Source organism: Pseudophryne corroboree, chromosome 12, assembly GCF_028390025.1.
Source record: "Pseudophryne corroboree isolate aPseCor3 chromosome 12, aPseCor3.hap2, whole genome shotgun sequence".
NCBI lineage: Eukaryota > Metazoa > Chordata > Amphibia > Anura > Myobatrachidae > Pseudophryne > Pseudophryne corroboree.
The window spans coordinates 133,069,270-133,096,918 of record NC_086455.1 but is presented as its reverse complement, the minus strand read 5'-3'; the positions used below and the strand labels follow the sequence as shown (position 1 = coordinate 133,096,918).

Genomic DNA, 27,649 nt, shown 5'->3' with positions numbered 1-27,649 from the left:
TTGACATGCCTAGAATTCTATGTACGTGTATCTATATTAGAGTATGTACCAAAGTGTCCCTAGAAATTACTGTTGGAATAATTACTAATTATACCAACCCTCTAGTATTTTTATTTTAAGCTTTCATGCTGAATAAAACCTTGGGTGCTATTTTTATGTACTCAATCATCTGATATTGTAGACTTGTACGATAATTTAGTGAAAGTAAACGTATTCCACGTTATCAATTGAAATTGCTTAAAAGAAAATAGACTTTACAAGCTTGGTAGGCTCCGATGTTCTTTTCAGTGCACAGCTCAAAAACTTTTTAACAGCTCAAGGATGCAGAACTGGGTAATCAAGAGATTAAAGATATTTGCACTGCCAAGATAAATCACCACTGACATTTGTTATGGAAAACGTCCAGATCAGCAGATCTCGCTGAACAACCTTGTGCAAATATAGTAGCTGTAGCCTGTGCCAGGCAGAAAGGCTCAGGCCAGACGGCTGAGAAATTAACCTGTGTTTGCTGGACTGAGAAGAGATGAGCGAACCAACACTGCTGTTTAGGAAAGGCTTTATTGTGACAGTTAAGCAGTTAATGAGGCCAATTTCTCAGAATAACAAAAATCTGGACTGCTAAAGTATGCAGGCTGCTAATTATAATGTATTTACAAATCTCAGCTCCAAATGCAGAACTGGAGACTCCAATACTTGTTCTTTCTCTTTCTCTACCTCATTATCTCATTGAATACGCTGGTATGATATGTTTCAGCCCTTTTACTCTGTTTTACTCACTCTTTCCATTACAAGCTCTTTCTTATTCTGCTTAATTTTTGCCTATTTATTTTACTGTCACGCTTCCTTTCACTGCTTCTGATGTTTTCCTATACTTGGTCTTTTCCAAGATGCGTGTCACTATGCATTCTGGGAAGGTTCTAAAAAAAATTCTTGTAGGAGTGATATATGTATAGCGCTTCTATTAAGATGTTCATATGACTCACATAACTCCTGCTGTGACTCAAGACAGAGCCTTCACAGTGTTACTGGCTTCCATCTTCCTTGTAGAGCTGAGCGTGCTTCCTTGCATGGGCTGAATTCTGTTGCAAGAGAAATATTGATTTCTTGGGGATAAATTTGTACAATGATTTTTGCTACACACTATAACCAGGCCCAATGTGTGGAAGAATCTTGGGCTCCAGTGCAACCATTTCATGAGGACCCACCTCTTTGTGGTATGTGTGCAACTTCAACAAAAGCTTACACATACCGTCTCAGATGGCATCGTGTTCGGGCAGATGGGGCTACAGCCCTCAGCCACATATATAGATACTGTAATACAGAACAGTAGGTACTTGAATCAATAGTATGCTGTGAAACTAAGATTAGAAATGTAAATCCCGGGAACATGTGTATGTGTATATATATATATATATATATATATATGTTGGAGATGAGCGGGTTCGGTTCTCAGAGAGCCAAACCCCCCCGAACTTCACCACCCGAGCCCGGATCCGAGTCAGGCTCGGGTTTTCCCGCCTGACTCGGAAAAGCAGAACGAGGCAAAACGTCATCATTCCGCTGTCGGATTCTCGCGGGGTTTGGACTCCATATAAGGAGCCGCGCGTCGCCGCCATTTTCACTCCGGTATTGGAAAGTGTAGAGAGAGGACGTGTCTCCGTCCTCAGTGTCCTGCATCAGTCCAGTGGGGGTTTCTTGTGCTGCATCAGTCCAGTCACAGTGGTGGTGTCCTCTGCTGCCATATGTTCAGTGCTGCTGTATAAGTCCAGTCCAGTGGTGCTGTGTTGTGCTGCATCAGTCCAGTGTCGGTGTGTTGTGCTGCATCAGTCCAGTCACAGTGGTGGTGTCCTCTGCTGCCATATATCCAGTGCTGCTGTATAAGTCCAGTCCAATGGTGCTGTGTTGTGCTGCATCAGTTCAATGGTGGTGTATTGTGCTGCATCAGTTCAGTCACAGTGGTGGTGTCCTCTGCTGCCTTATGTCCAGTGCTGCTGTATAAGTCCAGTCCATTGCAGTGGTGCTGTGTTGTCTTGCATCAGTCCAGTGGTGGTGTCCCTGTGCTGCTGTATATGTCCAGTGATACTGCCGTATATGTCCAGTGGTACAGCCGTATAAATCCAGTGATCCTGCCGTATAATTCCAGTGGTACTGGTGTATAAGTCCAGTCCAGTGATACTGCCGTTAATGTCCAGTGGTACTGTCGTATAAATCCAGTGGTACTGCCATATAATTCCAGTGATCCCGCCGTATATGTCCAGTGGTACTGGCGTGTAAATCCAGTGATTCTGCCATATAATTCCAGTGGTACTGGCATATAAATCCAGTCCAGTGATACTGCCGTATATGTCCAGTGGTACTGCCATATAAATCCAGTGGTACTGCCGTATAATTCCAGTGATCCTGCTGTATAATTCCAGTGGTACTGGTGTATAATTCCAGTGATCCTGCCATATAATTCCAGTGGTACTGGCATATAAATCTAGTCCAGTGATACTGCCGTATATGTCCAGTGGTACTGCCATATAAATCCAGTGGTACTGCCGTATAATTCCAGTGATCCTGCTGTATAATTCCAGTGGTACTGGTGTATAATTCCAGTGATCCTGCCGTATAATTCCAGTGATCCTGCCGTATAATTTCAGTAGTACTAGTGTATAAATCCAGTCCAGTGGTACTGCCGTACAATTCCAGTGATCCTGCCATATAATTTCAGTGGTACTAGTGTATAAATCCAGTCCAGTGATACTGCCGTATATGTCTAATGGTACTGCCATATAAATCCAGTGGTACTGCCGTATAATTCCAGTGATCCTGTCGTATAATTCCAGTGATCCTATTGTATAATTTCAGTGGTACTGGCGTATAAGTCCAGTGATCCTGCCGTATAATTCCAGTGGTACTGACATATAAATCCAGTGAGCCTGCCGTATAATTCCAGTGATCCTTCCGTATAATTCCAGTGGTACTGGCATATCAATGCAGTGATCCTGCCGTATAATTCCAGTGGTACTGGCGTATAAATCCAGTGATCCTTCCATATAATTCCAGTGATCCTGCCGTATAATTCCAATGATCCTGCCGTTTAATTCCAGTGATCCTGCCGTATAATTCCAGTGGTACTGTCATATAATTCCAGTGTTTGGACAATTCACAAAATGCAGATATGCGCACCCCGGGGTAGTACGGGATAAATGTTCGAGTATTAGTTTAGTATGTAAATCGTTCGATATTCAAATATTCAAATATTCAGATCCTTCCCTTTAGATCAGAACAGAGTTCCTCTTCGTTCCCTTCTGCTGCTCCTGACACTGCAGTTGTCTGACTGGTCCCAGGAGATAGCACTCAGTTCTGAACAGGAACTGAGTGCTATTTCCTGGGACCAGTCAGACAACTGCAGTGTCAGGAGCAGCAGAAGGGAACGAAGAGGAACTCTGTTCTGATCTAAAGGGAAGGATCTGAATATTTGAATATTTGAATATCGAACGTTTTACATACAAAACTAATACTCAAACAATTATCCCGTACTACCCCGGGGTGCGCATATCTGCATTTTGTGAATTGTCCAAACGTTTCTTTGGAAGTGGGGGTGACCACTTCAGCGGAAGGTGCAGCACTGCTGATTTGGAGCGCTGGTTTGAAAACTTTTCTTTAATATAATTCCAGTGATCCTGCTGTATAATTCTAGTGGTACTGGCGTATAACACCAGTCCACTGATACTGCCGTATATGTCCAGTGTTACTGCCATATAAATCCAGTGCTGCTGCCATATAATTCCAGTGATCCTGCCGTATAATTCCAGTGGTACTGGCATATAAATCCAGTGATCCTGCCATATAAATCCAATGGTGCTGCCATATAATTCCAGTGATCCTGCCGTATAATTTCAGTGGTACTGGTGTATAAATCCAGTGATCCTGCCGTATAATTCCGGTGATCCTGCCATATAATTCCAGTGGTACTGTGGTATAAGTCCAGTGATCCTACCGTGTAATTCCAGTGATCCTGCCGTATGAATCCAGTGGTACTGGTGTATAATGCCAGTGATCCTGCCATATAATTCCATTGATCCTGCCGTATAATTCCAGTTATCCTGCCATATAATTCCAGTAATACTGCCGTATACGTCCAGTGGTATTGCCATATAATTCCAGTGATACTGCCGCATATATATATATATATATATTTTGTAAATGAGTAAATGAGTGCGCTTGTCTAATTTATGCGTAGTACCTTACTGTAAAAATGCAATCTACAGTCAAAAAATAAATTGGTCAAATGACCAGTCCAATAAATTAGTTCTTCCAAATAAGTTCAAGGTTTGGTTAGCAAACAGTCCACACTCTCCCCGTTTTATCGGGTGGCTGCTCAGTTCTTCAAAAAGTGCCACTAGGTATGCGTAGCCCAAAAGAGAATCTGCAAATAGAGGAAGAAACAGCAGAGCGCCTATAGTGTAGTATCCTTTAAAACAGTTTCTGTCACACGCACGAATAATATTGCGTACCGGATTACGGCTTGACACAATGCCTGTCGATCCCCTGGTCTTTTAGTCCAAGTCTCTGTCGGAATCTAGATAGAGTCAGGAAACAGGGAATCGCTATATAGCGTAGTAATTACTCAGTAAGTAGGGTTAAATTTTGCATATCACATAAGATTACATGCGTACCAGATAAAGTAATAACTTGTGCATATCAGTATTGGTACTTGTATCCTGGTCCTCATCAGAGGGAGGTGGTCATAGGGTAGCCTGGTCCTCGAGACCCCAAACTGGAAAATACGAACAGTTTGGGGTCTCGAGGACCAGGCTACCCTATGATCACCTCCCTCTGATGAGGACCAGGATACAAGTACCAATACTGATATGCACAAGTTATTACTTTATCTGGTACGCATGTAATCTTATGTGATATGCAAAATTTAACCCTACTTACTGAGTAATAACTACGCTATATAGCGATTCCCTGTTTCCTGACTCTATCTAGATTCCGACAGAGACTTGGACTAAAAGACCAGGGGATCGACAGGCATTGTGTCAAGCCGTAATCCGGTACGCAATATTATTCGTGCGTGTGACAGAAACTGTTTTAAAGGATACTACACTATAGGCGCTCTGCTGTTTCTTCCTCTATTTGCAGATATATATATATATATATATATATATATATATTTACCCTGTTGCAAAGCAGATTACTGAGGCCAAGACAACTATGCTGGTGTTAGACGTGCATCCGGTATCCGCCAATAGTGCAATGGGACTGCAGTGCCAACCCTAGATGGGCCAGGTGTTTGTGCCGCACACTTGTGTCGCTTAGCTTAGTCATACAGCTACCTCATTGCCCACTTTTACTTCTTGGCATGATGTGCTGTTTGGGTACTATTTTTTTTAAGTGCCATCCTGTCTGACACTGCAATGCCACTCCAAGATAAGCCAATTATTTGTGTCACTTAGCTTAGTTATACAGCTACCTCATTGCACCTCTTTTTCATCTTTGCATGATGTGCTGTTTGGGGCCTTTTTTTATATCTGCTCTCCTGTCTGACACTGCAGTGCCACTGCTAGATGGGCCAATTGTTTGTGTCATTTATCTTAGTCATACAGCTACCTCATTGCACCTCTTTTATATCTTTGCATGATGTGCTGTTTGGGGCCTTTTTTTATATCTGCCCTCCTGTCTGCCACTGCAGTGCCACTCCTAGATGGGCCAGGTGTTTGTGCCGCACACTTGTGTCTCTTAGCTTAGTCATACAGCAACCTTGGTGAATCATGTGCTGTTTGGGGCATGGTTTTTTAAAGTGCCATCCTGTCTGACACTGCCATATAAGTCCAGGGGTACTGCTGTATTAGTCATGGGGTACTGCCGTATAAGTCCACCAATTGCAGAATTTATGAAAAATGACAGGGGCATGCAGGAGATGCTGTCAGTGGACCGAAAAATTGCGGGCCACTTTCGACATTCAGCCACTGCATGCCACTACTAGATGGTGCAGGTGGTACTGTCGCTTAGCTTAGTCATAAAGCAACCTCGGTGCACTTCTTTTTCTTCTTTGCATCATGTGCTGTTTGGGGAGTAGTTTTTTAAAGTGCCATTTTGTTTGACACTGCAGTGCCACTCCTAGATGGGCCAGGTGCTTGTGCCGCACACTTGTGTCGCTTAGCTTAGTCATACAGCAACCTTGGTGCACCTCTTTTTCTTCTTTGCATCATGTGCTGTTTGGGGCCTAGTTTTTTAAAGCGCCATCTTGTCTGGCACTGCAGTGCCACTCCTAGATGGGCCAATTGTTTGTGTCGCTTAGCTTAGTCATACATCTACCTCATTGCACCTCTTTTTAATTTTTGCATGATATGCTGTTTGGGGCCTTTTTTTTATATCTGCCCTCCTGTCTGACACTGCAGTGCCACTCCTAGATGGGCCAGGTGTTTGTGCGCCGCACACTTGTGTCGCTTAGCTTAGTCATACAGCAACCTCGGCGCACCTCTTTTTCTTCTTTGCATCATGTGCTGTTTGGAGACTAGTTTTTTTAAGTGCCATCCTGTCTGCAACTGCAGTGCCACTCCTAGATGGGCCAGGTATTTGTGATGCACACTTGTGTCGCTTAGCTTAGTCATACAGCCACCTTGGTGCAACATTTTGGCCTAAAAACAATATTGTGAGGTGTGAGGTGTACAGAATAGACTGGAAATGAGTGGAAATGAATGTTATTGAGGTTAATTATACCGTAGGGTCAAAATTACCCCAAATTTCTGTGATTTTAGCCGTTTTTATGGGGTTTTTTTTTTTCAAAAATCATCCAGATCCTAAACCAAAACCAGAACACGAAAGTGTGGTTTTGGCAAAACCAATCCAAAACCAAAACACTAGTGTGGAATTAGAATCAAAACCAAAACACAAAACACGAAAAGTGCCCACCGCACATCTCTAATATATAAGCAGAAAACCCAGCACTCTTCATGTAGGTTAAAGGTAAAACTACCCCAGTGCATTCCTAGGGTCGGAAACCCAAATACCAGCAGCAGTGAAAGAGGCGGCACTAAAAAAGTGTTTCCAATGTTTCAAGACTCAGCCCCTTATGTATATACTATAGCCATAATATCATTAAAACGTTGGGTTATCTTCGAGTCTCTGTGTGTTTAATAGTGCCGTGAGTTCTGCCCCACTGCTTTATATTTATATACTTTTTGAGATTTTTTTTATGAGACTGAAGGTTGTATTGATGTTCACTAATGCTGTTTGTAGTATATGGTGGTGCTAATGCTGTCTGTACTATATGATTCTCACTAATACTATCTGCAGTATATGGTGGTGCTAATGCTGTCTGTAGTATATGACGGTGCTAATGCTGTCTGTACTATATGATTCTCACTAATGCTGTCTGTAGTATATGGCGGTGCTAATGCTGTCTGTACTATATGATTCTCACTAATACTATCTGTAGTATATGGTGGTGCTAATGCTGTCTGTAGTATATGATGCTCACTAGTACTGTGTCTGTAGCATATGGTGGTGCTAATGCTGTCTGTACTATATGATTCTCACTAATGCTGTCTGTAGTATATGGTGGTGCTAATGCTGTCTGTACTATATGATTCTCACTAATGCTGTCTGTAGTATATGGCGGTGCTAATGCTGTCTGTACTATATGATTCTCACTAATACTATCTGTAGTATATGGTGGTGCTAATGCTGTCTGTAGTATATGATGCTCACTAATACTGTCTGTAGTATATGGTGGTGCTAATGCTGTCTGTAGTATATGATGCTCACTAATACAGTCTGTAGTATATGGTGATGCTAATGCTGTCTGTATTATATGATTCTCACTAATGCTGTCTGTAGTATATGGCGATGCTAATGCTGTCTGTAGTATATGATGCTCACTAATACTGTCTGTAGTATATGGTGATGCTAATGCTATCTGTACTATATGATTCTCACTAATACTATCTGTAGTATATGGTGGTGCTAATGCTGTCTGTAGTATATGATGCTCACTAATGCTGTCTGTAGTATATGGTGATGCTAATGCTGTCTGTAGTATATGATTCTCACTAATGCTGTCTGTAGTATATGGTGGTGCTAATGCTGTCTGTAGTATATGATGCTCACTAATACTGTCTGTAGTATATGGAGGTGCTAATGCTGTCTGTAGTATATGATGCTCACTAATACTGTCTGTAGTATATGGTGATGCTAATACTGTCTGTAGTATATGATTCTCACTAATACTGTTTGTAGTATATGGTGGTGCTAATGCTGTCTGTAGTATATGATGCTCACTAATACTGTCTGTAGTATATGGCGGTGCTAATGCTGTCTGTAGTATATGATGCTCACTAATACTGTCTGTAGTATATGGCGGTGCTAATGCTGTCTGTAGTATATGGCGGTGCTAATGCTGTCTGTATTATATGATGCTCACTAATACTGTCTGTAGTATATGGTGGTGCTAATGCTGTCTGTACCATATGATGCTCACTAATGCTATCTGTAGTATATGATGCTCACTAATGCTGTCTGTAGTATATGTAGATAACTAATGCTGTGTTGTAGTATAGTGCGGTCGCTAATGCTGTCTTGTAGTATATGGTCCACTCCTTACTAATATTGTCTATAGTATATGCGCATGCTTTCTATAGTATATGGCAGTGCTAATTCTGTCTGTAGTATACTGTGCTCACTAATGCTGTGTACAGTATATGGGGGATCATCAATGCTGTGTGTAGTATTTGTAGGTCACTAATGTTGTGTACATTGTGGACACTGAGTGATATTGTCTCTATTGTATGGTTGCATATAGCTAAAGGGTGATTACCATCTACTGGTATAAGAGGGCACCAGGTGACAGAAAGGCTAGCTTCACCACTGGGGAGGAGGAGGTGAGGCCCCTTCCACTCTCCATCCATCATATCTCAGAGTTCCTGACTGTTCTTCTTTGCCTTCATCTTACCACCAGCATTGGGGATCTGACATCGCGATCTTGTGATCGTCACCAGCACAAAAACCCAGGGAAAGGAGGAGCTGCCCTAAATGTGCTGCAGTTCTGGCGTGGGACCAGGTGAGTAAAGGCTCTTCGGTATCTCTGCCCACCCCTCTCACACTTCTGCTGTGCCATCTGACCCAATCCCTGCATACACAACACACACTCCACACAGGGTATTAGTATTATTCTGATTTTATTGAAGACTATTTTGCATTGTACATAAATATAATACTAATACCCTGTGTCCTGTGAGGCCACGCCCCCTTGCCCACAAGGCCACATCCCTTTTTTTGGCAATGTGCCTTAGTTGCGTGCAAAGATTCTATAATTCGGGGTTGGGGGCCCAAAGCATATTGTTGCACCTGGGCCCACCACTCACTAGTTCCGACACTGCCTCTCGGCATATGTGTTATCCCAAATTAGAATGGCGGTGTACAAGTATGAAGTACAAAGTGTAGAAATACTGAAATACATACAGAAGAGATACAGGTAGGAGACTGTAGGATACTTCATCAAATATAAATATTTCTGTAAATTGATCTTTTCATAGAAATATGGCAGCATGCAATGAATAACTTACACATTTTTTTTTAGTAAATTATATTGATATCAAAACAAATGTAAGACAGCATTATATAACAGCCTATCTGTATGACTGTCTATCGACAGCAGCAACAGCTTCAAAATATGTGTAAAATAAAGAAACTAATGTATTAAAAGGTGGGGGAAAAAACTTCTTTAATCTTGTGATACTTAATTATGTGACATAAACAATGGACCTTCAGCATCAGTCGCAGTTCCTGCAATCTTAGCAGAAACCGCAACTGGAAAAATCTCAGCTGGGGGTCGTCCAACGTAGAGCAAGGCCGCCCAGTATGAGAAGGTCTGCCGTTTTCGGGGGTTTTACCACATTTTCAAATGTACTAAGACCCGGCCGCCGGGTTTCACCGCCCAGGGTATCGCCATCTATGAGCTTATGAGCTTCTTATAGCCGGCCGCCGCAACCTGCCGCCTCCGCCGCCCCCCGCCGCAGATGCCTCCCCCCCGACACACCTTCCTTTAGGAAGCCTGGACCCGACAGGTAAACTCCTCCTCCCCCTAGCAACGCAGCCGGAAGTCTTTTCGGCTGCAGGGGGAGGAGGAGGCGCCGAGTACAGCCTGCTGCTGCTTCCTGGCGTGGGGGGACTGTGGAGAGCCCGGGGAGGTAACACACTGTAGCACACTGCCTCACAGGTATCACGGGGGGCCTCCATCACTGCATTGCGATGTTGATCACATGTGTTAGTACATATGCGATCAACATCGCTGCGATGGACGGCGAGGGGCGGCGATGTATGTTAATACATCCTGCCCTAAGTCCCCAATCTGGGTACTTAGTCTGCGACCCAGCTAAGCTTGGCATTAGCAGTAAGGGCGCTGTGTGCTGGCTCCATACTATCTCTGTGTCTCCCTGGAGGGGCTCTTTGTGGTTTAATTGTGCATTTAACGTGTGTGTGTGTGTGTGTGTGTGTGTGTGTGTGTGTGTGTGTGTGTGTGTGTGTGTGCTGTCACAGACAAAGAGTGTGTTTCATGAGGCACAGTGTTCCTCTTCTCCAGGGGGTTCACTACAGTGTACTCAGTGCAATGTACCCTCCCAGGCTAGCGGGGCAGAGCCAGCTTGGCTGGACTAGTGGAATGATTTTCAATATTTCTACTAAATTGTCCCGCAATGAGAAAGAGACGCAATACTTAAGACAATCAATGACTGAGTTTATGAAAAGAGACTCAGTACCCAAACCAGCGTCTCAGTCCCCTGCCATTTGTCCGCAAAAACGTCCTTTGGCCCATATCCTGCAGTCTGACTCTGATGATGAAGGGTCAGACATGGAGGAGGGGGAGGTGGACCTAGAGGTAGGGGAGGCTACTCTGTCACAGGAAATAGAGTCTCTCATAGAAGCTATCAGAGAAGTTCTGCATATCCCTGATAAGGTAACAGAGGAGACTGAAGAATCTTATTTTAATATAAAGAAGAAATCCTCAGCCACTTTTCCTGTGTCAACGGAACTAAATACCCTGTTTGAACAACCGTGGGTTAATCCTGATAGGACATTTCAAATCCCTGAAAGGTTGATATCATCTTTTCCTTTTCCTCCTGAGGATAGGAAAAAATGGGAAAATCCACCGAAAGTGGATACATCAGTATCTAGGCTGTCACGGAAAATTGTATTGCCTGTCCAGGGTCCAGCCTCCCTAAAAGACACGGCTGATTGTAGAATTGAGACTACACTCAAATCTTTGTATACAGCTGCTGGAGTGGCCCAGAGACCCACTATAGCATGAGGGTGGATTACTAAGGCCATCGCCAAGTGGTTGGGTAACCTACTTGAGAGGTTAGATACCTTGCCTCAGGGGGAGATTATTTATCTCCTGCAACATATACAGGACTCTGCTAATTTTATGGTGGAAGCCATAAAAGAAATAGGCTTGCTTAATGCACGCACCACTGCTATGGCAGTGTCAGCATGCAGAGGCTTATGGCTACACCAGTGGACTGAAGACGCGGGCTCCTGGAAAGGCGTGGAAGGCCTACCCTTCACAGGAGAGGCCTTATTTGGAGATGAACTAGACAAATGGATCCCCAAATCTACTGCAGGTAAGTCCATGTATCTTCCTTCTGCATCTCCCTCAGCCAGGAAGGCCTACTCAGGACGTAATCTACAGTCCTTTCGGACTGCCAAGTTTAAGGGCAAAACCAGAGGTTCTTCTACAGCCACTAGAGGCGCTAGAGGTAAACCACGCAAACCAGCAACTGCCGGTTCACAGGAACAGAGCTCAAGCTCTGCTTCCTCAAAGCCTTCAGCGTCATGCGTGGACCGCGATGCCTGGAAGACTGGCAGGTGGGAGCCCGACTAAAATTTTTCAGTCACATCTGGACAGTTTCATGCCAGGATCCCTGGGTCGTAGATCTTATTTCCCAGGGCTACAGACTTCAGTTTCAGGAGCACCCACCTCACAGATTCTTCAAATCAGGCTTACCAGTTTCACAAGAGGCAAGAATAACCTTACAGGACGCCATTCAAACTGGTACAGACTCAGGTCATTGTTCCAGTTCCACCTCATCTGCAAAACAAGGGATATTGAGGCTAATTCAGACCTGATCGCTCGCTAGCTGTTTTTTGCAGTCCTGCATTTGCATAGTCACCGCCTAACGGGGAGTGTATTTATGTTGTGCAAGTGTGTGATCGCATGTGCAGCCGAGCGGTACCAAAAAACTTTGTGCAGTCTCTGAGTTGCCTAGGACTTACTCACCCGCTGCAATCACTTCAGCCTGTCCGGGTCCGGAATTGACGTCAGACACCCGCCCTGCAAACGCTTGGATATGCCTGCATTTTTACAACCACTCCCTGAAAATGGTCAGTTGCCACCCACAAACGCCTTCTTCCTGTCACTCTCCTAGCGATTGGCTGTTCGAATGGATTCTTCGTAAAACCCATCGCACAGCAACGATCTGCTTTGTACCTGTGTGGCGCGCCTGCGCATTGTGGTGCATGCGCATGTGCAGTTCTGACGTGATCGCAGCACTGAAAAAAACACTAGCGAGCGATCAGGTCTGAATTACCCCCATTATTCCAACTTGTTTGTAGTAAGCCTCATCAGGCTGATCTTCGGTTTGCACTGCAGGACTGCCACTACGAGTTCCAGGCCCTGCCATTTGGTCTCTCCACAGCATCGAGAGTGCTCACCAAGGTGATGGCAGAGATGATGTTTCTACTCCGCAAACATGGAGTGAACATAATTCCGTACCTGGATGATCTTCTGATAAAGGCACTGTCCAGGGAGCGGTTGTTGGGCAGCATTGGCCTCTCAACCAGACTACTCCTGGATCACGGGTGGATTCGGAACTTACCAAAATCTTACCTGGAACCGACACAGAGGCTTCCTTTCCCGGGAATGAAACTGGACAGAGTCTCAGAGAGTGTTCCTTCCCTTGGAGAAGGCTATGGTAATCCAGTAGATGGTTCAGGCTGTCCTGAAGCCAACCCGGTTCTCGTGCATCTGTGCATTCGCCTTCTGGGGAAAATGGTGGCCTCTTAAGAGGCGCTTCAGTACGGAAGGTTTCATGCGAGACCCTTCCAACTGGATCTGTTGGAAAAATGGTCCAGATCGCATCTTCACATGCACCAGAGGATCTGTCTGTCACCAAGAGCCAGAATCTCCCTTCTGTGATGGCTACAGACTTCTCACCTCGTCGATAGTCGGAGGTTTGGGATTCAGAATTGGATTCTGCTAACCACAGATGCAAGCCTCAGAGGTTGGGGAGCAGTTACCCAGGGGGTGCAGTTTTAAGGAAGATGATCAAGTCGGGAAGTCATCCTTCCAATAAACGTCCTGGAACTCAGGGCAATCTATATTGCCCTTCTGCAGGCCTCATCTCTACTTCAGAATCAGGCCATTCAGGTCCAGTCTAACAATGTAACGGCAGTAACGTACATAAACCGACAGGGCGGAACAAAAAGCAGAGCAGCAATGTCAGAGGTGTCAAGAATTCTCCTCTGGGCAGAAAAACACGCCATGGCGTTGCCAGCGGTCTTCATTCCGGGAGTAGACAACTTTGAAGCAGACTTCTTCAGCAGTCATGACCTCCACCCAGGGGAGTGGGGCCTCCACCCAGAGGTGTTCCGGTGGTTGACATGTCAGTGGGGATATCCACAGATCGACATGTTGGCCTCTCTACTCAACAAGAAGCTCAAGCAGTACTGTTCCAGGTTGAGGGACCCAAAAGCAGTGGCGGTAAACGCCCTGACAACTCCGTGGGTCTACCAGCTGGTATACGTGTTTCCTCCACTTCCTCTGATCCCAAGAATTCTAAAGAGACTAAAAAAGGAAAAGGTTCAAGCAATCCTCATTGCTCCGGACTGGCCTCGAAGGGCCTGGTATGCGGATCTTCTCGAGATGCTGATCAAAGATCCGTGGCCTCTACCTCTTCGCGAAGATCTTCTGCAACAGGGCCTGTTCGTCTATCAAGACTTACCGCAGCTACGTTTAACGGCATGGAAGTTGAACGGCTGATTCTAGCCAGGAGAGGGATTCCTGACAAGGTCATCCCGACTATGATCCAAGCCAGGAAGGGGGTAACGTCTAAACATTACCACCGTATATGGAGGAAGTATGTCTCTTGGTGTGAGAGCAGACAATTATTCTGTGGTGAAATTTCATCTGGGACGTCTCCTGCTTTTACTGCAGTCGGGAGTGAATGTGGGTCTACGCCTAGGTTCCATTAAAGTCCAGATTTCGGCCTTGTCTATTTACTTTCAGAAACAATTGGCTTCTCTCCCTGAGGTCCAGACGTTCTTGAAAGGTGTTCTGCACATCCAGCCTCCCTTTGTGCCTCCCACGGCACCTTCGGATCTCAATTTGGTGCTGCAGTTCCTCCAATCGGACTGACTGGTTTGAACCGTTACAGGAGGTTGACGTAAAGTACCTTACATGGAAAACCGTCACACTATTGGCCTTGGCTTCAGCAAGACGTGTGTCGGAGCTAGGGGCGTTGTCTCACAAGAGCCCCTACCTAATTTTCCATGAGGACAGAGCTGAACTCAGAACTCATGAGCAATTTCTTCCTAAGGTGGTGTCCGCGTTTCACATCAACCAACCTATTGTGGTTTCGGCTGTTACGGACACCTCTGGTACTTCAAAGTCTATGGATGTTGTGAGGGCTTTGAAGGTGTATGTGAAGAGAACAGCTCGTCACAGGAAATCCGACTCGCTGTTCGTTCTCTATGATCCCAATAAAATTGGGTGTCCTGCTTCAAAGCAGTTTATTGCACGCTGGATCAGGCTCACTATTCAGCATGCTTATTCCACGGCGGGATTGCCGGTTCCAAAATCTGTACAGGCCCACTCTACTAGGTCGGTGGGTTTCTCTTGGGCGGCTGCCCGGGGTGTCTCAGCTTTACAGTTCTGCTGAGCAGCTACTTGGTCAGGTTCAAACACATTTGCAAAGTTTTACAAGTTCGATACTTTGACCAAACTGAAGGTCCTTGGTGGCCAATGAGTTCTACAGGAACCTCTGCACTCTCCCAACCGGTTTGGGAGCTTTGGTACATCCCCATGGTACTAAATGGATTCCCAGTATCCCCAAGGACGTAAGAGAAATAGAATTTTAATTACCTACCGGTAAATCTTTTTCTCATAGTCCGTAGGGGATGCTGGGCGCCCGCCCGGTGCTTCGTTCTTCCTGCACTGTTACTTAGTTAAGTATTCTGGTTGGTTCAGCTGTTGCTGATCATGTTTCAAGTTTGGTTAGCTTGGCTTTCCTATTGTTCTGTGTATGCTGGTTCATAATCTCACCACTTTCCTTATCTATCCTTTTCTCAAAGTATGTTCGTCTCCTCGGGCACGGTTTCTTAGACTGAGTCTGGTAGGAGGGGCATAGAGGGAGGAGCCAGCGTACACTATCAAATTCTTAAAGTGCCCAAAGCTCCTAGTGGACCCGTCTATACCCCATGGTACTAAATGGATTCCCAGTATCCCCTTTGGACTACGAGAAAAGGATTTACCGGTAGGTAATTAAAATCCTATTTTCCGCATGATTTTTGTGTCAATCTATCTTTCACGATATGCATTAAAACATTTATGCGATAAGTATTACAAATATTCTAAATAAAAATTTCCAAATGTAAAAATATTGACAAATCACAGTTGTTATCAAAAACTGAAATCTTTTCAAATGCATCAAGCACCGAATGGCCAAATTTTATGAAAATGCATCCGGAAAACTTATGTTTTCTAATTTCTTCCCTAAATCTCTGTGTTGTTCCCAGGGATGTCACTGGGGTCAGTGACAACTGGTGCGCTGAACATCCCCACCACAGGCGTCAAAGTTGCGCACACCTGAGAAGGAGGCGTGGCATCATGGGAAGATACTGGGCTGCCGCACGGAGGCTCGTCTGACTGCACTGCTGGCTCCTCAGTGACAGGACCCAGGCACTGCATTTAATGTCACAGTGCAGCACCCACCTCCTGTCAATGAGGAGGAGCCGTCATTTTGATGTCGTCTCTTGGAATAGGACATCCGAGTGCAGTCCACATCTCTGGTTGCTCATCTCCCAGCACAGGAATCTTGGTGGCACCATTTTAACATGATCCCCTGATTTCATCTGTCATATGTTATTTGCCATATCCTGGTCTGCAAAGTTGTTTAAAATTTTAGTTTTTGCATTATTAGCAATATTATTTTAATTATTATTTATGCATATTTATTATTTTATTAGCAGTTTCTTATATAGCACATTAAATTATGTTGCGCTTTACAATTGGACACAATGATAAACCAAAACTGGGTAATAACAAACAGTCATAGGCGTATATTCAATTTCTGTCGGATTTGATCCGACTGTCGGAAACCGGGGCCTTTCCGACAAAGTTTGTCAGATTCCGACTGTCGGATTGAATCCGACTATTCAAAACCCCGGTTTCCGACAGCAAATTTGTTGGAACGGTTCCTTTCTGACTGTCGGATTGCTGTAATGAGTAGTAAATGGCAATCTGACAGCTTTCCGACAGAACTCTGGGGATAATTCCAAGTTGATCGCAGCAGGATTTTTTATAGCAATTGGGCAAAACCATGTGCACTGCAGGGGAGGTAGATATAACGTGCAGAAAGAGTTAGATTTGGGTGGGTTATTGTATTTCTGTGCAGGGTAAATACTGGCTGCTTTATTTTTACACTGCAAATTAGATTGCAGATTGAACACACCCCACCCAAATCTAACTCTCTCTGCATATGTTATATCTGCCACCCCTGCAGTGCACATGGTTTTGCCCAATTGCTAAAAAAAATCCTGCTGCGATCAACTTGGAATTACCCCCTCTATTCAATAGAAGACTGTCGGAAACCTTTTAGTGGTTTTTTTAGTTGTATTCCGACAGTTTGCTTCTGACTATGTTTTTAGGTGGAAACTTAGAAAAAAAAAATTGGGGGGGGAGGGGGGATCTTTTGTGCTCCTCATGCATATATATGTATATGTTGATTATGTAATATTTTACAATTATTTTTAAAGAGCCACTTAATTTTTTTTTATATTTTTTTTTTTACACTTGTGGGGGGGGGGGGTTTACCAATGTTTTTGACTCTGATCTCTCCTTTGTTCCCCACATTCAATCTGTCTCAAAATCATGTTACATGCATCTAAAAAACATATCCAAAATACGACCATACCTTACACAAGACACTGCTAAAACTCTAATCCATGCTCTCATTATCTCCCGTATTGATTATTGCAATAGTCTCTTAACTGGTCTTCCCAAAACGAGACTCTCACCACTACAATACATTCTGAATGCAGCTGCGAGGCTAATCTTCCTCGCTAGACGTTCATCGTCTGCAGATCCACTCTGTCAGTCCCTCCATTGGTTACCTGCATACTACCGTATTCAATATAAAATACTTTTACTCACACACAAGGCTATTAACCAAACTACACCAACGTACATCACTTTGCTTATCTCAAAATATCTCCCAACCTGACCTCTTCGCTCTTCACAAGATCTGCGTCTCTCATCCACACTCATTACTCTCTCCCACTCACGATTGCAGGACTTTCATCGGGCTGCACCCACTCTGCGGAATGCCCTACCACGTACAATAAGACTCTCCTCAAGTCTCCAAACCTTCAAGCGTTCTCTGAAAACTCACCTCTTCAGGCAAGTGTATCAAATTCCAGAACCGCCCACATAACTTTCATAAACCTACCTATCAAATTACATCCACTCTGCACAGTCCACACATATCCTCACATGTCTTCTCGTCCTTCCTCTCGACCCCGGTTCATCATTGCTGTATGACCATATCATACAGCCCACCAAGAACCTTTGCAATCTGGTGGACAACTATGCAATAGATAGCACCTGTCCTTGTGTATCCACACAATGTCCCCCAAAATTCGGTACATATCCTAAAAGGGGGTGTGGCCACGGGTAAAGGGGTGTGTGGCCATGCCCCTTTTCCTATACTTTCAATGGAAGTTTAGAGAGCCAAAAATCGGTATAGACCATAAAAAAGGTACTGTACCTGCAAAAAAGGTACAGTTGGAGAGTATGTACATGATGCAATGCCCCCTAACTGCATAATACAATTCAAGTCCAAAGTACATCACATGAACCACTCCCCCAGCCATACATTACATGCTGCACACAAACATCATAAAAACAAACCACCACAAATGACCTCAGAAAAGCACCCATGCAGTACACATGCACCCACATGCAATGCCATACACACATATCCCACAGTGGGTACTTACCTAAATGTGCAGAAACCAGTACCAAAATGACCCAGGCTTGCCTACCTGCGGGAGGCTTCAGATATTTTTAATAAGCCTCCCGCTGCCCCACAAACATTGCCAGGCCTCCCGATTTTTGAGAGTTACTACCTGCAATTCCGGACTGCGCTTGCTTGAGTCCGGAAATGTGGGGGGCGGGGCATGCACGGGAAAGGTGTCAGCTGGTCACCGCGGGGTTGTGGGTAGCGGTGGCCATCCTGTGCATACAGTAAGAGAGCCGGGGTGGTCTGAGCGGCAGCAGTGTCGGGAAATAATGAGCAGAACAGCTTCCTGACCAGGCAGCCAGGGCTCTGCATCGCTGTGGCTGGCCCCGTCCCTCACACTCACAGTGGGTTGCAAGTATCAGCCCAGCTTTCCTCTGCCTGCTTCCTGCATGTGGCTGCACTGAGCTGCCTCCCCCCACCTCACTGTCCTGGGCTGACTCCCTGCTCTTCCCAGGAGGTAGCATCAAACCAGGTAGGTGCTGTGTCTACTGGGGGTTAGCTTTGGGGTGGGGGGGTGGGGGGGGTGGAGTTGGCTTGGTTGTGTATAATGTATTTTGCTACTGGGTATAATATATGGGGGGCTGTGTAAAATGTAGTGTAATGTGCTACTTGATGTAAGATGGGGGGCTGTGTATATGTAATGGGGTATTGGGTGTAAGATGGGAGGGCAGTGTATAATGTAATATGATAGTGGGTGTAATATGGGGAGAGGGGTGTAAAATGTAATGTGTAACTGGGTGTAATATGTGGGGTTGTGTAAAATGTAATGTGGTACTGGGTGTATTATAGGGGAGGGGGAATATAATGTAGTGTAATGTGCTACTGGGTGTAATATGGGGGAGGTGGGCTGTGTAAAATTTTATGGGTGTAATTTGGGGGGACTGTGTATAATGTTATATATGCTGTGTGTACTGGATGAAATATGGGGAAGGGGGGATGTATATAATGTCCTGTATTATGGTGCTGTGTGCTGGGCTGTAGCCTGGGGTGGGGCAGACGATGCCTTGCACACTGCACACGTTTCATGCCGATGCACCGTCTCTACTTACCCCTATCGTCCGGCTCTGTCTGCATAGTTGTTGACAGTTGCAGCGCTGCCTGCAGTGTATATTAGTGTCAATCCCCATGCGCTGAGGGGGCAGCTGGAGTCATGGAGCGGTGGGTCCCAGAGCTGCTCACAGAGGACGGTGAGACATGGAGCTGCGGGTTTCCATTGGTGTAAGTGACACAAATACACTCAAACAAGCACACACACACACTCTCAGGTGTAGGGGCTCTACCTGGCGTAATGTGTATAAGGGGTTACCTGGTGTTATATGTGTTAGGGGCTCTACCTGGCTTAATGTGCATAAGGGTCTCTACCTATCGTAATGTGTGTAAGGGTCTCTACCTGGCGTAATGTGTATAAGGGTCTCTACCGAACGTAATGTGTATAAGGGACTCTACCTGGCGTAATGTGTATAAGGTTCTCTACCTGGCGTAATGTGTATAATGGGTACTACTGTGTGTTGTATGTGACAAATGTACACTACTGTGCAGGGTAATGTACTGTGAATTCTGTGGCCATGCCACTTCCCCATAAAGTCATGCCCCTATATCAGGGATGGGGAACCTTTGGCCCTCCAGCTGTTGTTGAACTACACAGCATGCCTCGCTACAGTTTTGCTATTTGGCCATGCTAATACTGTTGCAGGGCATGCTGGGATGTGTAGTTCAACAACAGCTGGAGGGCAGAAGGTTCCCCATCCCTGCCCTATATATTTAATGTCATGCGCGCCCTGTCCCTATTTTAAATATACGGGGGAAGGGGGGGAGACACCAATTAATTTTAGAATGTATAATATAATATATTATGGTGCTGTGTGTACTGGGTGTAATATGTGTGTGTGTATGTTGAGAGGCAGGTGTAATTTACCCAGGCTCACAGCTCTCCCCTAAATACCCCTAGCAATCAGTGATGTCATAACTACACCCATTTTTGGGTGGGATAGGCGGAAATGGGTGGGGTTATGACATCACTGATTGCTAGGGGTATTCAGGGGAGAGCTGTGAGCCTGGATAAATTACACCTACCTCTCTGTGAAATTTGGTCTTGAGGAAGGTCACGTTTAGTGACCAAAACGTCGACCACTATTATGACTTCCGTTGTGAGTAATAAACTGCTGGTGTCCATGTCGCAAAGTCCCTGGTTTGTATGTATGCATATATATATATATATATATATATATACAGGTTGAGTATCCCTTTTCCAAAATGCTTGGGACCAGAAGTATTTTGGATATCAGACTTTTCCGTATTTTGGAATAATTGCATAGCATAATGAGATATCATGGCGATGGGACCTAAGTCTAAGCACAGAATGCATTTATGTTTTATCTTATACACACAGCCTGAAGGTAATTTTAGCCAATATTTTTAATAACCTTGTGCATTAAACAAAGTTTGATTACATACACACAAATCATTTATGTTTCATATACACCTTATACACACAGCCTGAAGGTCATTTAATACAATATTTTATTAACTTTGTGTATTAAACAAAGTTTGTGTATATTGAGCCATCAGAAAACAAAGGTTTCACTATCTCAGTCTCACTCAAAAAATTCTGTATTTCGGAATATTCCGTATATCGGAATATTTAGATATGGGATACTCAACCTGTATATGTATATGTTAATATACTGTATATATATCTATATATATCTATATATATATATATATATGTGTATGTATGTATGTATATAAATATATATATATACTAGCTGATTCATCGCGCCCTACGGGCGCTCTTCACACCGTCGTAAGAGGCTACGCCCCCGTAATCTCTTCTGAAAATTGACGGTGTAGAATAGTAGTTGTATATTTTGTATTGGTGGAATGGGAATTTTGTTCGTGGGTAAATGTAGTATGCCAAAAGGGAATGTGATGATGAATGGGGTGCAGGGTCTTGTGAGTAGGTGAACAGAGGTTATTGAGGCTTATGGTGAGGGGCACAGGATGTATGTGATGTCACAACTGAGGGCCTGAGCTGACGGGAGGCAGCCTCAGTTGTAGGGGCTGAGATGTACCGGAACCTGGGAGGTTGTATCAGACCCCTGGACATGTAAGTAACATGAAGAAGAACCGCCCGAAGGCGTTGACCACGACAACTTGAATAAAAGTCAATGATGTTTATTTATGACAAACTCCATGCATCACAGTAGCAGTAAAGAAACATAAAATCAGCAGAGAAATAATACAGTTCCTGGGTGCTACAGGGTGGCAGGGACCACAGAGCTCTGGTAGTATGAGACAGTTCTTATTATCTGCGAGTTGGAAAGTCCTTACCAGGCCTGACTGTAGCAATGAAGAAAGCCCAGGATCGTACCAGCTGGTGTTCCAGGGAAAGCTGGACTGCTGTAAATAAAATAGCTGCTGTGGGTTCTGGTTGGAACCAGACAGATGTTGGCACGGAGTGGATACTGGCTGGAACCAGTTAAATAATAAATGAAGCTTGAGAGCGATGCAATATGAATGAAATGTAGAGTTTGAGAGCAGAGAAATAATAATACCGGTGGAGAGTGGTAAACTGTAGAAAGGACACCGGCCCTTTAAGAGAAGCTGTACTCTGCTGGAAGCTGGGCTGGAAGCAGGTAATGTTGTAGCTGGAAACAGATGAATCCACAATGGATCGGAGAGTCAGGCTACACCGCAGGTGGAATGCTGGTGCGGGTCTCTATGATGGAAGTCTTGAGACAGGAGCTGGAACCTGGAAGACAATCACAGGAGAGAGACAAACAGGAACTAGGTTTGACAACCAAAGCACTGACGCCTTCCTTGCTCAGGCACAGTGTATTTATACCTGCAGCAAGGAAGGGATTGGCTAGGTAATTATGCAGATTATCAATACTGAGAACAGATTGGTGGAAATGATCAGCTGACAGAATCCAAGATGGCTGCGCCCATGCAGACACTTGGAGGGAAGTTTGGTTTGTAATCCATGTGGTAATGAAAACAGTAATGGCGGCGCCGGCCACCGGAGACAGGAGGCGCCAAGCTGACAGGTGCACATCCAACCACGCGGACACAGCGGAGGCCGCGGCTGACGTAATCGCCACTCAGACACTCTGCATGCAGAAGCTCAGGGACGGCGGCGGAGGCCGCGGGAGACGCCATGCCAGGTGTAATATGGCGTTTACTGTGACAGCGTCTCAGAGTGACAGGAGAGGATACAGGAATGTAAACATCAGGATAACAGATGGGATCCGGTCCTGGAGCGCTGAGCCAGCCTTAGGAGGCATCTGATGGGTAAGAAATGGCGTCCAGATACCCGGATCGTGACAGCACACCCCCCTTTAGGAGTGGCCCCAGGACACTTCTTTGGCTTTTGAGGAAACTTGGAATGGAATCTCCGGACCAAGGCAGGAGCATGGACATCAGAAGCATTGGTCCATGAACGTTCCTCAGGGCCATAACCCTTCCAGTCAATAAGATATTGTAGTTGACCATAACGGTGACGTGAGTCCAGGATCTTGGCTACTTCATACTCAACGCCTCGTTGAGTTTGGACTTTCGGAGTTGGAGGAAGTGAGGAATGAAACCGATTCAAGATCAGCGGTTTCAACAGGGAAACATGGAATGTCCTGGGTATTTTTAAGAAGGGAGGCAACTGAAGTCTGTAAGCAACAGGATTGATGACTTGTTCAATCTTGAAAGGACCGATATAGCGAGGTGCAAACTTCATACTGGAAACTCTTAACCTCAAATTCTTCGTGGATAACCATACCCGATCACCCACCTTGAGAGCAGGAACTGCTCGACGCTTCTTATCCGCAAACTTCTTGTACCTGAACGATGCCTTGAGCAGAGCTGATCGTACGCTCTTCCAGATATTGGCAAACTGGTGCAAGGTGATATCCACTGCGGGAACAGAAGTTGCTGGAAGCGGTTGGAACTCAGGGACTTTAGGGTGGAATCCAAAGTTAGTGAAGAATGGTGTTGAAGCAGATGAAGAATGATACTGGTTGTTATGACAGAACTCGGCCCAGGGAAGTAATTGAACCCAGTCATCTTGAGAGGAGGACACATAGATGCGGAGGAAGGCCTCCAAGTCCTGATTCACCCTCTCGGTTTGACCTTTGGTCTGAGGATGGTAAGCCGTGGAAAACTTTAGCTTGACTTGGAGGACTTGACATATACTTCGCCAGAATTTGGCTGTGAATTGAACTCCTCCATCTGAGATAATTTCTTCAGGAAGACCGTGGAGTCGGAAGATCTCTTGTATGAATACTTGAGCCAACTTGGAAGCTGACGGAAGACCGGTGAGAGGAATGAAGTGTGCCATCTTGGTGAACCGGTCAACTACCACCCAGATGGTATTGAACTTGTTGCACATGGGTAAATCTGTAATAAAATCCATCGACAAATGGGTCCAAGGTCGACGGGGAACAGATAGTGGAACCAGTTGCCCCGCAGGCGACTGGCGGGATACCTTATGTTGAGCACACTTTGGGCAAGATGCAATAAACTCCAAGACGTCCTTTTTCAGAGTTGGCCACCAATAGGACCTAGAGATAAACTCCAGGGTTTTTTGGATACCTGTATGTCCGGCAAAACGGGAAGCATGGGCCCAATGCATGAGCTTCTTCCTTAGCATCGGTTTCACAAAACTTTTCCCTGATGGGGGCGTAGAGTCCATCCCTACCGTGGAGAATGCCAACGGATTTATAATAGGATGCTTGTCTGAAGACTCTGACTCATTTTCTTGCTCCCATGAGCGGGAAAGGGCATCGGCCTTGCAATTCTGAGAGCCCGGACAGAACTGGAGTTTAAAGTCGAACCTGGAAAAGAAAAGTGCCCATCTGGCCTGATGAGGGTTGAGACATTGTGCGCCTTTCAGATATAAAAGGGTCTTGTGGTCTGTAAGTATGGTGATTGAATGAGAAGCTCCCTCCAACAGATACCTCCACTCTTCTAGAGCGAGCTTGATGGCTAGCAACTCCTGGTCGCCAATGGCATAGTTGCGCTCAGCTGGGGAGAACTTCCGGGAGAAGAAACTGCAAGGGTGTAAATGGCCATCTTTAGCCCTCTGAGATAACCCCGCTCCTACTCCAACGGAGGAGGCATCCACCTCTAAGATGAAAGGAGAGTCGATGTCAGGCTGTTTCAGAACAGGCGCAGAGATGAACCTTTGTTTTAAAAGATGAAATGCTTGCATGGCTTCTTCAGACCACTTGGACGGGTTAGCACCCTTCTTAGTGAAAGCAGTAATAGGCGCCACAATGGTGGAAAAGTCTCGTATAAACTTTCGGTAATAGTTGGCGAACCCTAAGAACCTCTGGACCCCTTTGAGGGTTAAGGGTACCGGCCAATTTTGGATTGCTTGTAGTTTCTCAGGATCCATCTCTAGTCCGGAACCGGACACAATGTACCCTAGAAACGGAATGGACTTGACTTCAAAGACGCATTTCTCTAATTTGCAATAGAGATGATTGACACGGAGACGGGACAGAACCTCTTTAACCCAAAAACGATGTTCCTCTAAATCGTTGGCAAAAATGAGGATATCGTCTAGATAGACCACGACATGACGGTATAGAATGTCTCTGAAGATCTCATTGACAAAATGCTGGAAGACAGCTGGAGCATTGCTCAATCCGAAGGGCATGACGAGGTACTCATAATGTCCGTCACGGGTGTTAAAGGCGGTCTTCCACTCGTCACCCTCACGGATCCGGGTGAGATTGTATGCACCTCTCAAGTCCAGCTTTGTAAAGATGGTAGCTCCGCTAACTCTGTCAAAGAGCTCAGTAATCAGGGGTAAAGGATAACGGTTCTTGATGGTAATGTCGTTCAAACCTCTGTAGTCGATGCACGGCCGCAGACCACCATCTTTCTTTTTTACAAAAAAGAAGCCTGCGCCGGCTGGGGAAGAAGAAGGTCGAATGAACCCCTTTGCTAGGTTCTCTTTAATGTATTCCTCCATAGAATGCGTCTCAGGCAGAGACAACGGATAAGTTCGGCCTCGAGGTGGAACCTTCCCTGGAACGAGATCAATCGGGCAGTCCCATTCTCTATGAGGAGGAAGGATATCAGCAGAAGCTTTACTGAACACATCCGTGAAATCTTGATATGGAGGAGGTGGAACATCAGACGACCTGGGGGAGGAAGAACAGACAGGCAATACTTTAAACAAACATGTCTCAGCACAGGAGGAACCCCATGCCAGGATTTGCGTAGTCGTCCAATCAATTGTAGGATTGTGAAGACGGAGCCATGGAAGGCCCAGGACCACAGGATGTGTGGCTCTAGGAATCACTTAAAAAGAAATTAGTTCGGAATGAAGAACTCCCACTCTCAGACGAACTGGTAGAGTCCTTAAAGAAATAACTGCATCAAAAATTTTGCTGCCATCCACGGCAGTTAAAGAAATGGACGAAGGAAGTCTCTCGGTGGGTAGGGACCACCGTTTAACATAGGCTTCGGTAATAAAGTTCCCAGCTGCTCCGGAATCAAGGAGGGCAATGACGTTCCAATAACGTTGAGCAACTTGAAGCGAGACTGGGAGATTACAATCTTGAGGAGATGGAGAGGAGATCATTACTCCTAGCCGGCCCTCTCCTTGGCGAGCTAGGATTTGGAGTTTCCCGGACGTTTGGGACAGGCATTAATGGTGTGAGACGGAGCTGCACAATAAAGACAGAGAGACTCGGAGAGACGTCTTCGGCGCTCAGCAGGAGTTAAACGGAAACGGCCAATTTGCATGGGCTCATCTTTAGTTGGTGACAGTTGGCGAGGAGGAGGAGCAGAAGATTTTGGAGCAGATGATCTTCCACGCTCAGTTGCTCTCTCTCTGAAACGTAAATCAACTTTCGTGCAGAGTGAGATTAGCTCATCTAACTTAGAGGGTAAGTCTCTGGTAGCTAACTCATCTTTAATACGCTCAGATAAGCCATGCCAGAATGCAGCATACAGGGCCTCGTCGTTCCATGCCAGTTCGGATGCCAGGATCTGGAACTGTATCAGATATTGTCCTACAGTACGTGACCCCTGGCGTAAACGGAGAATCTCGGATGAAGCTGAGGTTACCCGGCCTGGCTCGTCGAAGATGCGCCTGAATGTTGACACGAATGCAGTGTAAGAAGATAGCAGGGTGTCGGACCTCTCCCATAACGGTGATGCCCAATCAAGGGCTGAGCCACTGAGAAGAGAAATAATGTAGGCAATTTTTGTACGGTCATTGGGAAAATTGCCAGGTTGTAGCTCAAACTGAATCTCACACTGGTTGAGAAATCCCCTGCAGAATCTTGGAGATCCGTCAAATTTTGCTGGCGTTGGAAGATGAAGACGTGGAGCAGAAATGGGTAAGGTGGGTGGGGTTGTAGCTGGAGTCACTGTGGTTGACGCACCAGACGCGCCTGATCCACGGAGAGTTGTCTGAATCCCATCCAGCCGAGTAGAGAGATCCTGGAGACAGCGGATGATGTGGCCCTGTGCAGCCTCCTGATGTTCTAGCCGGGCTGCCAGTTCTTGCATCGGCCTGGCCGCTTGATCCTGGTCTCCGGCTGGATTCATTAGGTCAGTACTTACTGTCACAACTGAGGGCCTGAGCTGACGGGAGGCAGCCTCAGTTGTAGGGGCTGAGATGTACCGGAACCTGGGAGGTTGTATCAGACCCCTGGACATGTAAGTAACATGAAGAAGAACCGCCCGAAGGCGTGACCACGACAACTTGAATAAAAGTCAATGATGTTTATTTATGACAAACTCCATGCATCACAGTAGCAGTAAAGAAACATAAAATCAGCAGAGAAATAATACAGTTCCTGGGTACTACAGGGTGGCAGGGACCACAGAGCTCTGGTAGTATGAGACAGTTCTTATTATCTGCGAGTTGGAAAGTCCTTACCAGGCCTGACTGTAGCAATGAAGAAAGCCCAGGATCGTACCAGCTGGTGTTCCAGGGAAAGCTGGACTGCTGTAAATAAAATAGCTGCTGTGGGTTCTGGTTGGAACCAGACAGATGTTGGCACGGAGTGGATACTGGCTGGAACCAGTTAAATAATAAATGAAGCTTGAGAGCGATGCAATATGAATGAAATGTAGAGTTTGAGAGCGGAGAAATAATAATACCGGTGGAGAGTGGTAAACTGTAGAAAGGACACCGGCCCTTTAAGAGAAGCTGTACTCTGCTGGAAGCTGGGCTGGAAGCAGGTAATGTTGTAGCTGGAAACAGATGAATCCACAATGGATCGGAGAGTCAGGCTACACCGCAGGTGGAATGCTGGTGCGGGTCTCTATGATGGAAGTCTTGAGACAGGAGCTGGAACCTGGAAGACAATCACAGGAGAGAGACAAACAGGAACTAGGTTTGACAACCAAAG

General features: G+C 45.5%; 1 long non-coding RNA gene across 1 annotated transcript in view; it reads right to left on the bottom strand.

Annotated features, from left to right (window-relative positions):
* Positions 1-1,024: 1,024 nt before the first annotated feature.
* Positions 1,025-27,649, bottom strand: part of LOC134980984 (uncharacterized) — a 201,941-nt gene continuing 175,316 nt past the window's right edge. Inside the window, exon 4 of the long non-coding RNA XR_010190496.1 lies at positions 1,025-1,079. This is a non-coding gene — a long non-coding RNA (uncharacterized LOC134980984). The remainder of the gene's footprint in view (positions 1,080-27,649) is intronic.